This window comes from Crinia signifera, chromosome 5 (assembly GCF_055691185.1).
Source record: "Crinia signifera chromosome 5, ASM5569118v1, whole genome shotgun sequence".
NCBI classification, from domain to species: Eukaryota; Metazoa; Chordata; class Amphibia; order Anura; family Myobatrachidae; genus Crinia; species Crinia signifera.
Genome location: NC_139221.1, coordinates 63,698,992 through 63,713,922, shown reverse-complemented (window position 1 = coordinate 63,713,922; position 14,931 = coordinate 63,698,992). Strand labels below are relative to the sequence as shown.

Sequence of the window (14,931 nt, the reverse complement as noted above, 5' to 3'; positions counted from 1 at the left end):
CTGTGGATATTGTGGGTAGAGCTACCATGTGGGTGGAGTATCAATTGATCAATTGAAAATTAAAAATAGTGACAGTGCATGCTGGAGTAGTGCGTCACACTGCGCCAGCTAGAGCTAGAGTTTTCACTCTCCATTTTATCACTTTTTGAAGCTTGATACATCTGGCCCTCTATCTGGTGCAGTGTGTCTAAGGGCGCAGTGTGTCTAAGGGGCTCTAGCTGGCGCAGTGTGTCTAATCTGGCACAGTGTGTCTAAGGGGCTCTAGCTGGCACAGTGTGTAATCTGGCGCAGTGTGTCTAAGGGGCTCTAGCTGGCACAGTGTGTAATCTGGCGCAGTGTGTCTACACTGCGCCAGATTTCACACTGTGCCAGCTAGAGCCCCTTAGACACACTGCGCCAGATTACACACTGTGCCAGCTAGAGCCCCTTAGACACACTGCGCCAGATTAGACACACTGCGCCAGCTAGAGCCCCTTAGACACACTGCGCCCTTAGACACACTGCACCAGATAGAGGGCCAGATGTATCAAGCTTCAAAAAGTGATAAAATGGAGAGTGAAAACAGCCAGCCAATCAGTTGCTACCTGACATGTTACATCCTGGGTTTGAAAAATATCAGACAGGAGCTGATTGGCTGGTTGTTTACTACTCTCCATTTTATCACTTTTTGAAGCTTGATACATCTGGCCCAGAGCCCCTTAGCCACATTGCAACAGCTAGAGCCCCTTAGACACACTGTGCCAGTTAGAGCCCCTTAGACAAACTGCGCCAACTAGAGCCCCTTAGACACACTGTGCCAGCTAGAGCCCCTTAGACACACTGTGCCAGCTAGAGCCACGTTCAGCTATGTTGATTATATAACACAAACTAGGCGGCAGGTGAACATCCTTATCCTAATGTGCATGCCGGAAAAGCGGGTGTGGCCTCAAAAAGTGGGTGTGGCCTATTAAAAAAGTGGGCGTGGAGTCTAATATATATATATATATATATATATATATATATATATATATATAATCTACAACAACATAAAACAAGGGGCGCCCAATAGTGCAATATCTTCCAGTAAAAATGTGTTGAATAAAACAAATGAGGGTGTACGAGATGCATACCATGAGCCGGGAATCGCTGCCCAAGCGTGCTGACTGTGCCGGGTAGATCCGTGAGTGAGGTGTACAGCCAAAATCTCCTTGTTCGTGTATTGCAAGTGTGGATGTGTTTTATACGTACCAAGTGGTTTTTAGTCAACCACTGAGGAATCTCATGGTACGCATGTCGTACACCCTCATGTGTTTTATTCAATACATTTTTACTGGGAGACACTGTACTATTGGGCACCCCTTGTTTTATGTTGTTGTAGATCGTGTTTGGAGACCTCGAGGGAACCGGGGTAATAACAAGGGAGCTGCGGTCCTTTAAACGGAAAAGTGCCTGAAAAACTAAGACTATTTTAAGAGGACAACAGAAACTCTTAGTTAACTCTGAGCAGATGTCAGCGCACCTATTCCAACTGTGTATTGGTATATATATATACAGTATATATATATATATATATATATATATATATATATATATATATATATATATATATATATATGCACAAAAAAGGGGGTGTCCAGAGTGCGCTCAAATGGTACCACCTAGCCAGAAAGTGTATATAGTCCCAAATTGGTGTGATCCTGCGGTCACTTATATTCAGACGGAGTATTCGTATACTTCAAAATAATACCGAAGACCTCGAATGTAAAAAGCAGTTCTTCCAATAAAGAACTGCTTTTTACATTCGAGGTCTTCGGTATTATTTTGAAGTATACGAATACTCCGTCTGAATATAAGTGACCGCAGGATCACACCAATTTGGGACTATATACACTTTCTGGCTAGGTGGTACCATTTGAGCGCACTCTGGACACCCCCTTTTTTGTGCATTCAATCTTTTGTCTCTCACTAACAGGAGAGTCACTCCAGAGGTGCAGCTGGTCGAAAGACCCACTCTAGCACAATTCCTGACCACATTGTTTGTTTTATATATATATGTAAATATTTGTTGTCTAATTATGTATATCTATAAGACCAGCTCTCGCCAGGGGCGCGCACACACGAGACGCTCGCGCGCGTCCTGTGGCTACGGAGCTTTCTCCGCCGCCCGCCACCTCCCTCGCCGCCTCCCCCAGTGCCCCTCGCCGCCCCACCGTCCTCCCTATCCCTGCCCATCTCCCTGAAGAGGAAAAGGGCAGGATGCCACCCCGGCGCCGCCCTGAAACTGGGACACAGCGCAGGCATGCTGGCAATCCCCGGGCAAGGATCAGAGGTGCTCCATCTGTATACTGCTGAACTTTATTCACCTAATAATTGCTGAGTTTGAGTGGCTGCTGGCTGGGCAGGGCTGAGCAGGTGGCAGGCAGCGACGATAAAGTGTTCAGCGATTATAGGGCCTGCTGGGAGCAGCAGGCAGAGAGGCTCACACCACACTCGTCTCACACATGGCTGGTAGCAGGCGGCAGCACGGTAGGCATGCAACAGCAGTGGATGCAGGGCTGGGATCACGTGCACATGATCACCAGACCAGCGGTGGGTGGGCTGCAGGGCAAATACTCGCGAGATGATGACATCATCATCTCGTGAGCGCTTCTGTTAAGCTGCGGAGGCAGGCCTGGCAGGCGCAGCGGTGCTGGACACTGAGGAGAGGCCGGAGGCTTTTCAGACACCCGGATTCTGGAAAAGCCTTCTTGAGGGTTGCCATCAAAAATGGAAGAATCCCGTAAATCCACGAGAGGGCAACCCTACTCTTGTCCATGGCATCAGCTGCAGAACTGTAGACTGTGACTTTTTGCTAGTCTACAGTGCATGGGCAGGTCTTTAGGAACATGAGAGCTGTGCTTTATTCCTAATTATTCATAATTACATCTCTACTGCACGTATGCAAATCACCAGGCAAATAGATCATTATCTCTGTGATTTATGTCTGCAGCTTTGGACTTCATAGGGGTAAGTATATTTATACGGGTGCAGGGTGTGCGGTGTGGAACCCCCTAGATCCAATGGCACCCAATTAATATAGGATGAATTTCCAACAGACCTCTAGTTTTACATTGAAGGGCTGATAGATTAAATCGTATGCAGCATAAATGAATCTATAACCAATATATTCATTCAAATTCAAAATTATGTTTTTTTATTTTTATTGTTATTATTATTATTATTATTAATATTATTATGTGTTTAAAGAAACAGTTGTATTATACAATGAACTGTTACCCTACTGAAATTAAATAAATAAAAAAGTAAACTAATAGAGCAGAGTAATTTAAGAAAGTTTTATGTAATAATACTTTCCATTTAGTTTTCGAGAGATGAATTTTAAGAAAATCTGCATAATCTTTTGTTCCCTTTGCTCAATTTAAACTGTCAAACATGCAGACAAGAGAAACCAGAGCAGCCAACACACTGTAAGATAATTCCATTTACAGAAGCAGAATACATACATCAAGTGTTAGTACAAGGATCGCTTCTGTCACTCTCCACTTTAAAATTCATATTTTTAAGCTCGGGTGTATTAGTAAAGGGAAGAATGTACAGTCTTATATACACCAGATTTAGGGGGTTATTCTGTTTTTTTTGCAGCCTTGCGAGTCCCCCAAACCCCGCCCAGCAAATGTCAGCCCCCCTTGCAGCGTGTGTTCCCATGCACAGGCTGCAAATGGATGTTTAACATAAACATCCATTCGCATGCTGTGGGGAACACCCACCCACCCTGTGGGGAACACCCACATCTTTCGATAGTCACTGTCAAGTTAATTACATATGCGTGCACGCTGGGATGGAAATGGGCTGGCAGCTGACATCCGGTGATGTCAGCTGCCTGTCCCCGGCATCCGCATCGCGGCCTCATTAGCATGAGAACACCCAGCGTTCTCATGGGAAAGCCCAATAAACACTGAGCTTTCCCATATGCTAATGGGGCTGCCCGGCCCCCCTCTCCGCCCCCCAGCCACTGTGTAGAATGTTCGCCATGGGTGCACAAAACCCGGCATCTGCAAACCATTGCGAACGCACGGAGGACCGAATCAATCAAAATAAGGTCCATATTCTGTTAATACAGTATGTGTATTAGAAGACACTCCAAACACATATATTATACTAATCACTGCACATGAAATGGTCTATACATTGGAATTCATTATCGTTCAATTGTTGTACAACCATGTTGCTCATAAAAAAAATCAGGATCTTTACTTGAAAAGAGGTGTAGTATTCCTTTACTTATCCTGGCATAGTTCAGTCTGATAGACATCATAAATATACAAATAAAAACAATTATCTCAAAATTAGCCCTAAATGCATACTACAGTATATATGCAGACTAGAACCATTCATTGCATTGTCTGGTAAATTAGTGTCAGAAGGGCAGAGGAGTGTGAAATTCAATGGAAGAATTTGAAAATAGAAATACAATAAATGTTCACACACACCAGAGATACAATATACTGTACTCTGGAGACATGCAATTGCTGTTGACTTTCTTGGTCTTGTAATTTAAACCACAATTATAACAATTTCTTTTCCAGTACTGTTCTACAATGCTTGTCAGGTACTGACAGATTCTTGAATTATTGTAATCAATAGATACGGTAAACAGAGCTTTCTGCAGAAAATCCAGCACTTAGAACATTTTGCTGGTAGTCTAATAAAGAAGCATGTTTTTAAGGTGACACAGGTCACCTTAGTTAACTAGAGTGGGGGCCGAAATCAAAGTTAATGGCATGATGACTGTAGTTATTTGTTATTTGTATATTTGTTCTAGAAAAGCTTACAGTGGGCACTAGACACTGGCATATCTATAATGGGTATAAGGGTATGGTTCAGGGCTGCCCACACATGACACACAAACTGGCTGCAGAAATCACAGAGGAAATGGCTGCCGTCAATATTTGCAGGGGTAGATTGGCCATAGACCTTACAGGGAAGATTACCGGGAGGCCGATACAACTATGAGGCCACCTGTCCATAGTGGCACTGTCCCCACACTAGCAACATCTGGGGGTGTTATATATCCTGGGGGTTTCTGGGCACTACTCAGGTAGGGTGGGGATATTTGTGTAATTATGTTAATAAGTTGTTTGTCTGCTTGATGAAGGTTTTGGGGTCTCTGTTCAGTCTCAGTGGGGATAGGGGGGTATTATATAAAATGTGGAGGTTTGTGGTTTGTCAAAGCAACTTAAAGGTCTTGGGTCCACCAGACTGCCAAGCATATTAAAAACCAATGGTGTGCACACAGGTGTCATGATCCCACCTATTCTGGTGTTGGTTCCACCTAGATTTGATTTAGTGATGCCCAAGTGAGGCCACTTGTACAAATTTTTCCAGGGCCACTTTTACAGTAGTTCCTAATCCGTCCCTGGATATTTGCCTGACGATTTGCTCATGAGCTGAAAGATGTTCCCAGAAACAAAGTTAACTTGGCAAGAGATCATCTTTCTCATGGGGCCTTAGGCAAAAAACTGGTTTGTGCGCCCTCGTCAAACAATACATAGCACTATATTTGTGCTGCTGAATGCAGGTGGCATCAATATAGTACCTTGGCATGTCTACCGATAGATGCACAGATGTGTGAACATCAGCAGTGCGTGCAAATTTGAAACAGGTTCTAGGACTTTTGGAAGCACTGTAGGCTTAATACAGGTGTCACATTTAACAGTGAATTAAACTATTTTGGGTGTCCAGGTATTTTATATCATATCAAAGAACATCAAAGGGACTTTGGGAGTATGGGCAGGTCCATGTGATGTAATGACATGCTCCTCTGGGAACGTTGTTGATATTTTTATGGGGCTGCTTGGGACATGCTGGGGACTAGACAGGTGCCTTTGTTGCCTTGTGGAAAATACTCCGCTGCAAGCATGTTTAATGTGTATATTTCCTATTGAAAATCATCATCATACCTTGTCAAAATCCTAACCTCTAACATTACATAAATGAAATCTAACTTTTTACAAATTTATATACATATTTAACATTAAAACATTAAAATAAAAAAGACACCAGTTATGAAAATGAACAAATGACAATCTAGAATAACAGGGCTGGAATCAGTTGCTCGATTGTAATGCAACCATTACATACATCAAACTGGTTCCATATGTCTTTACAACATTTGAGAACCTGTATCAGAGAATGTATGCCCATTCTTCTGAAGAATTGTTCAAGGGATGATTTAGAGGTGGACACTAGAGAGGTTTTATCACAATTGAGCAATTCCCCCCCCCAAATATGCCTTCACAGAAGCTGCACTGCACATATCAGATGTTAGGGTAGCTGTTTGTGAGCATGGAGGAGGACCCTGAAGCCAGTGGCTTCATCTAATGCAGTGGTTCCCAACCTTGGTCTTCAAGTACCCCCAAGAGTGCACGTTTTCCAGGTCACCCAGCAGGTGCACAGATTATTCAGGCACATTTTAAAAGATCCACAGGTGGAGCTAATTATATCACTTGTGATTCTGTGTGGTGACCTGCAAAACATGCACCATCGGGGGTACTTGAGAACCAGGGTTGGGAACCACTGATCTTATGCACTGGCGGTATGCTAGACATTCTGAGAAACCTTAAGCTGTGTACACACGGGGGCGATTTCAGCACATATCGCTGGCAATATGGTCACTAAGCGACCATATTGCCAGTGGTTTCATGTGCTGTGGGAGATAAATCGCCGGGAGCGCGCTCCCGCTGCCAGCCCTTCATGGTCGCTGATGGCAGGAGCATGCTCCTCCGATCATGGCTAAAAATTGCTGGTCCCTGGTGCACAATGCACTGTGCACCAGCGACCAGCGATTTCTAGTCAAAATTATGTAGAGACAGAATGAGACAGAATAGCTTTCAATTTTCAGCCCAAATTGCTGGTCGCTGATGAAAACAGTACACTGAGCAATATATTGCTGAGCGATTGTAAGCCAAAATCGCTCAGTGACCAAATCACACTGTGAGTACACAGCTTTAGTGTGACTCAAATGTTTGATGACGACCTGATGTTTAAACAGTTGGCTCTAAAGTTGCATCTTTGAATGCAGCCATCAGATCTGAGGAAGCCACCAGTAGATGGCCTGCATGTATTTTAGTACAAAGACGTAACACCTACCTCTGACTCAACCCCCAAGTTCATTTAAACGTCCATAGATTCCGTTTTGGAATTTTTTTTAAATAGCTAAAACAAGGTAATCTAGACCTGTTTTTGTTCCATATTAATAACACCATCTACATTCATTTCCAGTCATTTCCACTGCATTTTGACCACATAGTTGGCACCTGAAAAATTTCCCAATGCAATCCAAAACACAAAAATCCGATACTTGAGACTATGGAAGATCCAAAACTGGGACTTGATTTGACTTGGAATTCCAAGATATTCTAAGCAGCGCTCAGTTCAACTCAGAGCCACTAAATTTGGTGGATTTGGTAAACACACCTCTGATTACCAACCATGATGAATTATTTGCAGTACCATGCATTGTTAGTAGTGGAATAATCAAAGAATACCCATTTTTATTCTGAAATAAACAAAATCACTGCAGTTGATATCAGGTAGTGACCAACTAGCCTGATCTGGAAGGTTGTACCCAGAGCCATAGAAAACAGAGCCAGGAACTGCATGGAGGATGTGGCCTAAACGGGAGGTGTGACCTGCCCCATAGAAAAAAGCTATAAAAATACTCCGCAGGTGGCATCATTCGGATGAGGAAAGAGGGTGGATACTGGGGAAGCATCTTAGGTACTTGATTCCTAGCACGGCGCCCACGATTTCCATCTTATGGCATCTTATGCCATCGCATAGCATCGCATGCCATATAGCCGCATACGATGCATGCGATACGATTTTTAATTGTATAAGCACCCTAATGGGTGCTTACAATGTTAAATGCACGCCCACGCCACCCCCACTATCAACGCCAACCCCAAGCGTAGCAAGCGTAGCGAGCCAGCGAGGGGCGGTGGTACGCGTCCTCAGACCTTTTCATACGTGGATAGTGGGGGTATGAAAAGGTCGGAGGATGCGTACCGCCGCCCCTCGCAGGTTGGCATTGATCCTGGGGGTGGCGTTGACTATGGGGGGCCATTTAACATTGTAAGGACCCATCAGGGTGGTTGTACAATAAAAAATCGTATACCATCGCATTGTATGCCATTGTATGGCATACGATGCGATACGATTTTTTATTGTACAATATCGCGTCGCATCGCATACCATCGTATACCATAATTTGTCTTATGGGCTCCGTGCTAGTAAACAAGTACCGCATCTTACAATGCTTTTACCCGGAAAACAGGTCCCTCCTCCTTGGCTATTGCCATCTTTCCAGTGATACTGTACTTGGGGAGGTGGTGCATGTGCACTAAACAGCATAGATTCTGGTACAGTGCTAGAGTCTATTCTTTCACTGTGTGGCGCTATCTTCTCAAAGTTGTCACTGGGAAGATTTATTTATAAACCGTTTCTTATATAGTGCATTAATGTCCATTGCGCTTTACAATTGGAAACATTGGAAAAAATACCTGGTTAGTTACAGACAGTTAAAAATATAGGAGGGCCTTGCTCACAAGCTGTAGGGAAATAGGCATTGATACACCTATATAGATGTTTTATATTGCATATACTGTAGGACCTTATTCTGTTCCACACGCAACGCTGCAAATTTTGCAGTGTTACGTGTGGATAAAACCTCTAGTACTCTCCTTGACACTACACTAGACACTAGAAAAATATGTGATATTATAAAGCCATCAGTGAAAGTAGCAGTGGTCTTGCCTACCATTATAGACTACAACATAGTTATGTGAATTGAATCTAACTTGAGACTATTGTTTCCGACCTCTCCCCGACCTTGCAAAGCTTCAAACGGGCACTGAAAACTCACCTATTCATCAAAGCATACCCTTCCACTGCATAAACCAGCTGGTTCTCCGACCCCTTGCCTGTATACATCCTGCTATCTAACCACCACCCACTTGCTTGCACCTCTTGTAATCTGTCTGTCTCCCCTTCCTACTAGATTGTAAGCTCCTCTGAGCAGGGCCCTCTTCCCTCCTGTTGTCAAAGCCCTCTTCTCTTCACATGTCACTCACAGCTCTCCTTTACTCCAACACTCAGGGGGTTATTCTAGTCCATTCTTTCTGACAAAATCCTTCTTAGATGGACAAAACCATGTGCACTGCGGGTGGGGCAGATGTTACTTGTGCAGAGAGAATTAGATTTGGGTGGGGTTTTTCTTCAAAGTGAGATCTATATTGAAGTGTAAAATCATGCAGTCAGTATTTTCCCTGCACAGAAACAAAATAACTCACCCAAATCTAATTCTCTCTGCACATGTTACATCTGCCCCCTGCAGTGCACATGGTTTTGTCCATCTAAGAAGGATTTTGTCAGAAAGAATGAACTAGAATAAACCCCTCAGTGACCATCTTTGTCCGCATACTCATCTCCATCATTGGCATCTAGCCTCTAGTTGTATGTTGATTGAGTCCTCACTACTTACATTTAAGCTGTAATGTGTATTGAACTGTGGCGCTCTTTATTTGTACTGTATTCTTGTTATTTATTCAATGTTATGCCAAGCTTTGTCTCCCTGTATTGTTCCTTTGTACGGCGCTGCGAAACACTTGTGGCGCCTTATAAATAAAATAATAATAATAATAATAATAATAATAATAATAATAATAACAACATCTGTTTCCTCATTATCTTATCACAATTTTGTATTTAAAAGTTCTGAACTGCACAGGGGGCTATACAGAGCACAGTAATATAAAGATTACATGTTACACTCTTTCACTGTGTTATTGCACAGACATTCTCTCTCATTTTCTTTTTGAGAGACAGAGCTCAGTTAAGGGTCAGGAATCTGATAAAGAGTAAATGGAGTGAAAATTCGCTTATGCACACACTGTCAGCGGCCTCTGAGCCTCTTTAATCAGAATGAAATGAGCTATATGCCAGTTACCCTCTAATTTGCAGAGGTCTCAATGCTCTCAATGAAAACAGAAAAAAAAATCGGTTTACTATATGTTTTCCAGGATAAGCTTGGGTTTTTAGGGTGCTGCTTGTCCCTGAACAAAAATCTCCACAATCACCACACTATAGTCATTTATCTAGTAGGTTATTTGCTAAATTGGACAAAAAGATCAAAACATGTAGTAAACTGTTATTTTTAGGCACCAGTGGGATTGAGAGTACAACTGAAAAAAATATGCATGTGCCACTTTTACACTTTGGTGTAGCCGTTTGTAGCGGTAGGCGAGCCATCCAATGGCCACCAGAATAGATAAACTTACTTAAGGCCTGGGGGATGCAGTCAAATTCCCGACAGGGTCAAAATCCCGAATGGGTCAAAATACAGACAAGGACAAAATCCCGACAAGGTCAAAATCCCGACATTTAAAATCCCGACAAGGACAAAATCCCGAGATTTAAAATCCCGACAAGGTCAAAATTCTGACATATAGAATGTACAGGTGAAACAGTCAACATGACTTTCGGTCGACAGGTCGCGAGGTCCACATGGGTTTTTTCACAGTTTTTTGACCCAACAGGCGGTATTTCATGCCCTACCATCGACTAGGGCATGGAGGGATAATAAAATAGTGTGCCGGGCACAGCAAGGCAACGTGCCCCTCGCATCGCAAGCCAAGCGAGCGATGCGAGGGGCTGCGGTTCACTTCCAACTGTGTCCATATCGACTGTCGACATTCGGGTAAAAAACCCATGTCGACCTCGCGACCTGTTGACCGAAAGTCATGTTGAGAATGACCTGTACATTCTATATTTCGGTATTTTGACTTTGTCTGGATTTTAAATGTCGGGATTTTGTCCTTGTCGGGATTTTGTCCCTGTCGGTAATTTGACCCTGTCGGGATCTGTAGATTTATGGCCAGCTTTACATGCAGCTGCACACTGTCCTGCCCAGACAGTGCTCTGCACAGTTTATTGAAGCAGCACAGCTCCTGGTGGTGGATATATGGAGGGTCAATAAGGGTAACTATAATCTAGTCTAAAATTGATGTGACTGAAAGTTTACAAATTCTCCTCTGGTTCACTTCTCCTCCCTTATCATTGCTTCATACATCTACCCCTATATTGGGATTCTGTTTTAGGGGATGAGACTTGCATGATTATTCCACCCCTCAACCCTGCACACCCACGAACTGCTGCATTTTGTTGCTATGGCAGCGATGCCTAACGACATGACAGCCCCGGCCCACCCCCCTGTAGTTGCATGCAGAGTGCTAAAAAATATGTAAGTATGGGTTTGATACATCTACCCCCGTCCAACTCTGCTGCCAGGACCTGTAACCTTTTTAATTGTATAGTATTATCATATACAGTATGGTAAAAATACAGGCCAGGGTAAACTACTGAGATAATTGTGGTACTGCTGGGAATAATTCTGCTACACTACCAAATAACAAAACAAGATAAATGCATGCAGTGATAAGATTTGGAAGCGTAAAGCAATATTTGGAAGAGCCAAGTTCTATAAAAGGAGAGACATTCTGGCAGGATTGAATGAGTATGAGACAATATAGTGTATTACGTTTGAGAAATATCTTTTCTAATTCTCTTTGAAGCACAGAATGAAGACACAGGTACCCGGCCCCAGCAGTAATATCTTGCAGTGGTTTGGTTAAACTACTTTGATCATTATTGTCTTTCTGTTTCTTCTCTTTTCTATACCTGGCTGTAATAAGAGAAGTGCTACAATCCATCTTAATGAATTCTTTTGGCCAAGTGCTTAATGTCCTGCAAAAGCTTTACTAGGTTATACGTGTCCTCAGATCCAGGGCTTGCAGGGAAAATACAGGTACTTGTTTCCTAGAACGGCCACACCGATTTTGATTGGGTCGGAAAAATCGAGTCGATCGCATCGCATGCGACCAAATCGCATGCGATGTGACCGACGCGATGGACCCGATTTTTACATTGAATCAAATGTGAATAGGGTCCCCAGACCCCAATTTTAACCCCCCTGATGGCTCAAATGGCTCCATTGTGAACGGCACCCCACGATTGACGCCAACCCGTGTCGAGCGTAGCGAGCCCGCGAGGGGCGTCGGTACGCGTCCTCCGACCTTTTCATACCCCTACTATCCACGTCGGCGTGGAGTTGAGGACATAAAGTGTGGCGAGCGCAGCGAGCCACCGAGCCCGAAGCGTGGCGAGCGCAGCGAGCCCCTCGAGGGGACGTGCATTACTTCACAGGTATACGCGTCCGCTCGCCACGCTTCGGGCCCGCCACACTTTATATTCTCAACTCCACGCCGACGTGGATAGTAGGGGTATGAAAAGGTCAGAGGACGCGTACCGACGCCCCTCGCGGGCTCGCTACGCTCGCCACGCTTCGGGTTGGCGTCAATCGTGGGGTGCTGCTCACAATTGGGGGGGCATTAATTTATAGGCATGACGGGGGCATATACAATGAGAAATGGGCCATATTGGCCTATTTACCATTGTTAGCTATGTAAAATGTGCTTAATCGCGTCCATCGCATCTTGTGCCATTATAATGGCACAAGACCATTGCGATGAACGCGATTACAATGTTAAAAATATTTTAACATTGAACCCTATGGCAAAATCGGGTCCATCACGTCGGTCGCGTCACGTTAATGCACGCGACCGACGCGATCAACGCGATTTTGCCTTTGCCGGCAAAATGGACCTGATTTCAAAGGAAATCGGGTCCATCGCGTTAATCGTGTACCTTAAATTAAGGTACACGATTACTCCCGATTGTGGCCGTTCTAGGAAACAAGTACCAAAATACATTATTGACAATTACTTTTTTTTCATTATACAGAAGAAGCAGAGTATTGGTTGATAAATAAATGAGTTAAATAGATTTCTGGCAATGGGGGAGGTGATTTAAAGGGTGGAGAGATAAAGTACTAACCAATCAGCCCCTGTAATTTTTTAAACACTAAAATGACTTTACTTCTCTCCAGTACTATTTTTTCTGAAAAAAAAAATAGGTTCGGGAACTTTGTGTCTGGGGTTTGAATTATTTCCTATACATTCAATGGTACAGTTGGAAGGTATGTTATTATGCTCATATGAAGCATGTAAACTGCAATATATACACCACGTCTGTGATGCGGATTCACCATGCAGCCCCCGGTATCACCTCTCTGGCGCCCTCCTCTGTCCGGGACGCGATAAGTAAATGGTGGCCCAAAGAGCCAATGACAGGCCAGCTGCTGAACCAGGGGTTTTTATTGTGTGGACAGCTTCTCACAATAACTATAGTCACCTTAAATGCCCTGCCCCATGTCCGCAGCTCGGGGCACCGTTCCTCTCCTGCTGCCAGGGCCGCCGAGAGGGGAGGGGGGCGGGTACATTTTACCTGGGCCCGGGCCTATCAGGGGGCCCGGGTCCGAGGACACACAAAAAAACCACTTTTATTTTTTTTGTTATTTTAGCAACGGCTGCCGCTGCACAGCGCGATTCTGTGTAGAGGGAGCGCGGGCGGCAGTAGATCGAAGCAGGAGAGGGGAGCGGGTGCTTACTGTTTGCTGACTGTCACTTCACTTCATTGTAAGTGAGTGCAGTCAGCGTACAGACGCGGCGCTCCACCGCTGCGGAGCTTCCGTGTAGAGACTCTGGCAAGATGATGATTACATCATCTTGCAGGTCTCCTGTGCGTGTGACCGGTTGCTGCAGCCTGCTTGTTGTGCAGCTCAGTCAGCTCTGTGTGCCAGAGCTGGGCTGACAGTGACTGTGTGTCCAAGCCAGGGCAGCAGCAGCACCGACTGTCAGTCAGACAAGTTCAACTTCTGACAGCCGGACGAGTTCCCTCCTAAGGCCCCCAGCAGCTCAGCTTCCTGCCCGGGCTCTGCAGTAGCCCCGCCCCCAACTCTCTTCCTGTCTTCTACTGATCTCCTCTGGTCCTTGCTTCCTCCTACTACACCGCACAGGATGGACTGGAGAAGGCTGGAGTGGACCTGTGATCAACTGCAGATCGTAACTACAAGGTACCACTACTCCCTGACCCCTGCAGTCTACCTCTACCTTTCCCCTGCTGCAGTTTATTTCAATATCTTCCCTGCGGTCCCTCCCACTCTCTCCCTCATCCCTGCTGTCTCTCACTAACTCCCCTGTGGTCTCTCTCACTCTCTCCATCTACACTGCTGTCTCTTTCATTATCTCTCCTGCTGTCTCTCTCTCTCCCATGCTGTCTCATTAACTATATCCCTAGTGGTCTCTCTCCCTCTCCCCTGCTGTCTCTTTTACTATCTCCCCTGCTGTCTCTTTTACTATCTCCCCTGCTGTCTCTTTCACTTTCTCTCCTGTGGTCTCTCATTCTCTCCCCTGCTGTCTCTTTCACTCTTTCCCTGTGGACTCTCTCCCTATCTTCCACCCTGTGCTTTTTCTCTCTATTTCTGTCTCCCCTGCGCTCTCACGCTATCTCTCTCCTGCGCTCTCTCTCTTGCTATCGCATTCTACCCAGTGCTCTCTCTCAGACTCTCACTATCTCACTCTTCCCTGCGCTCTCTCTTTCTATCTCCCCCTCCACTGTGCTCTCTCCCACTATCTCCCCCCCCCCCCCCCCCTCTCTTTCTCTCGCTATCTATCTCTCTCCCACATGTGTTTTCCCTTTCTGGGGTGGGCTGCTTCCACAGCACTGCTGTGTGAGGGATTCAAAATGGATCCCTCCCAGGAAGCCCTGTGGCCACCTGGGTCTGTGCGCATGCGCAGGGGGACTTCTAGGTAAGAAACCCGGGAGTCCAGGCAATGTTGTGGATCACAGTTGCCAGTGCTTATCACTTTGTGTTGCTTATCGCATACAGATGGGGCAGGTCCCATCTTTGCAGGGGATGGCGACGCCAGCCGCCATCCCCCACCAGCGCCATCTCTATAGTGAGAAGGGGACGCACACGCACGAGAGGCGCGCACG

The 14,931-nt window shown here is 45.1% G+C and overlaps 1 protein-coding gene and 1 long non-coding RNA gene across 8 annotated transcripts in view; one reads left to right on the top strand and one right to left on the bottom strand.

Moving 5' to 3' along the window:
* The window catches only part of RALYL (RALY RNA binding protein like), a 589,572-nt gene that overhangs the window by 435,721 nt on the left and 138,920 nt on the right, over positions 1 to 14,931 (bottom strand). The window lies entirely within an intron of this gene.
* The window catches only part of LOC146080272 (uncharacterized), a 71,609-nt gene continuing 70,274 nt past the window's right edge, over positions 13,597 to 14,931 (top strand). The window contains exon 1 of one of the 2 annotated variants that reach the window (XR_014474849.1): positions 13,597 to 14,008. This is a non-coding gene — a long non-coding RNA (uncharacterized LOC146080272). The remainder of the gene's footprint in view (positions 14,009 to 14,931) is intronic. The other variant, XR_014474848.1, reaches the window with a different exon arrangement.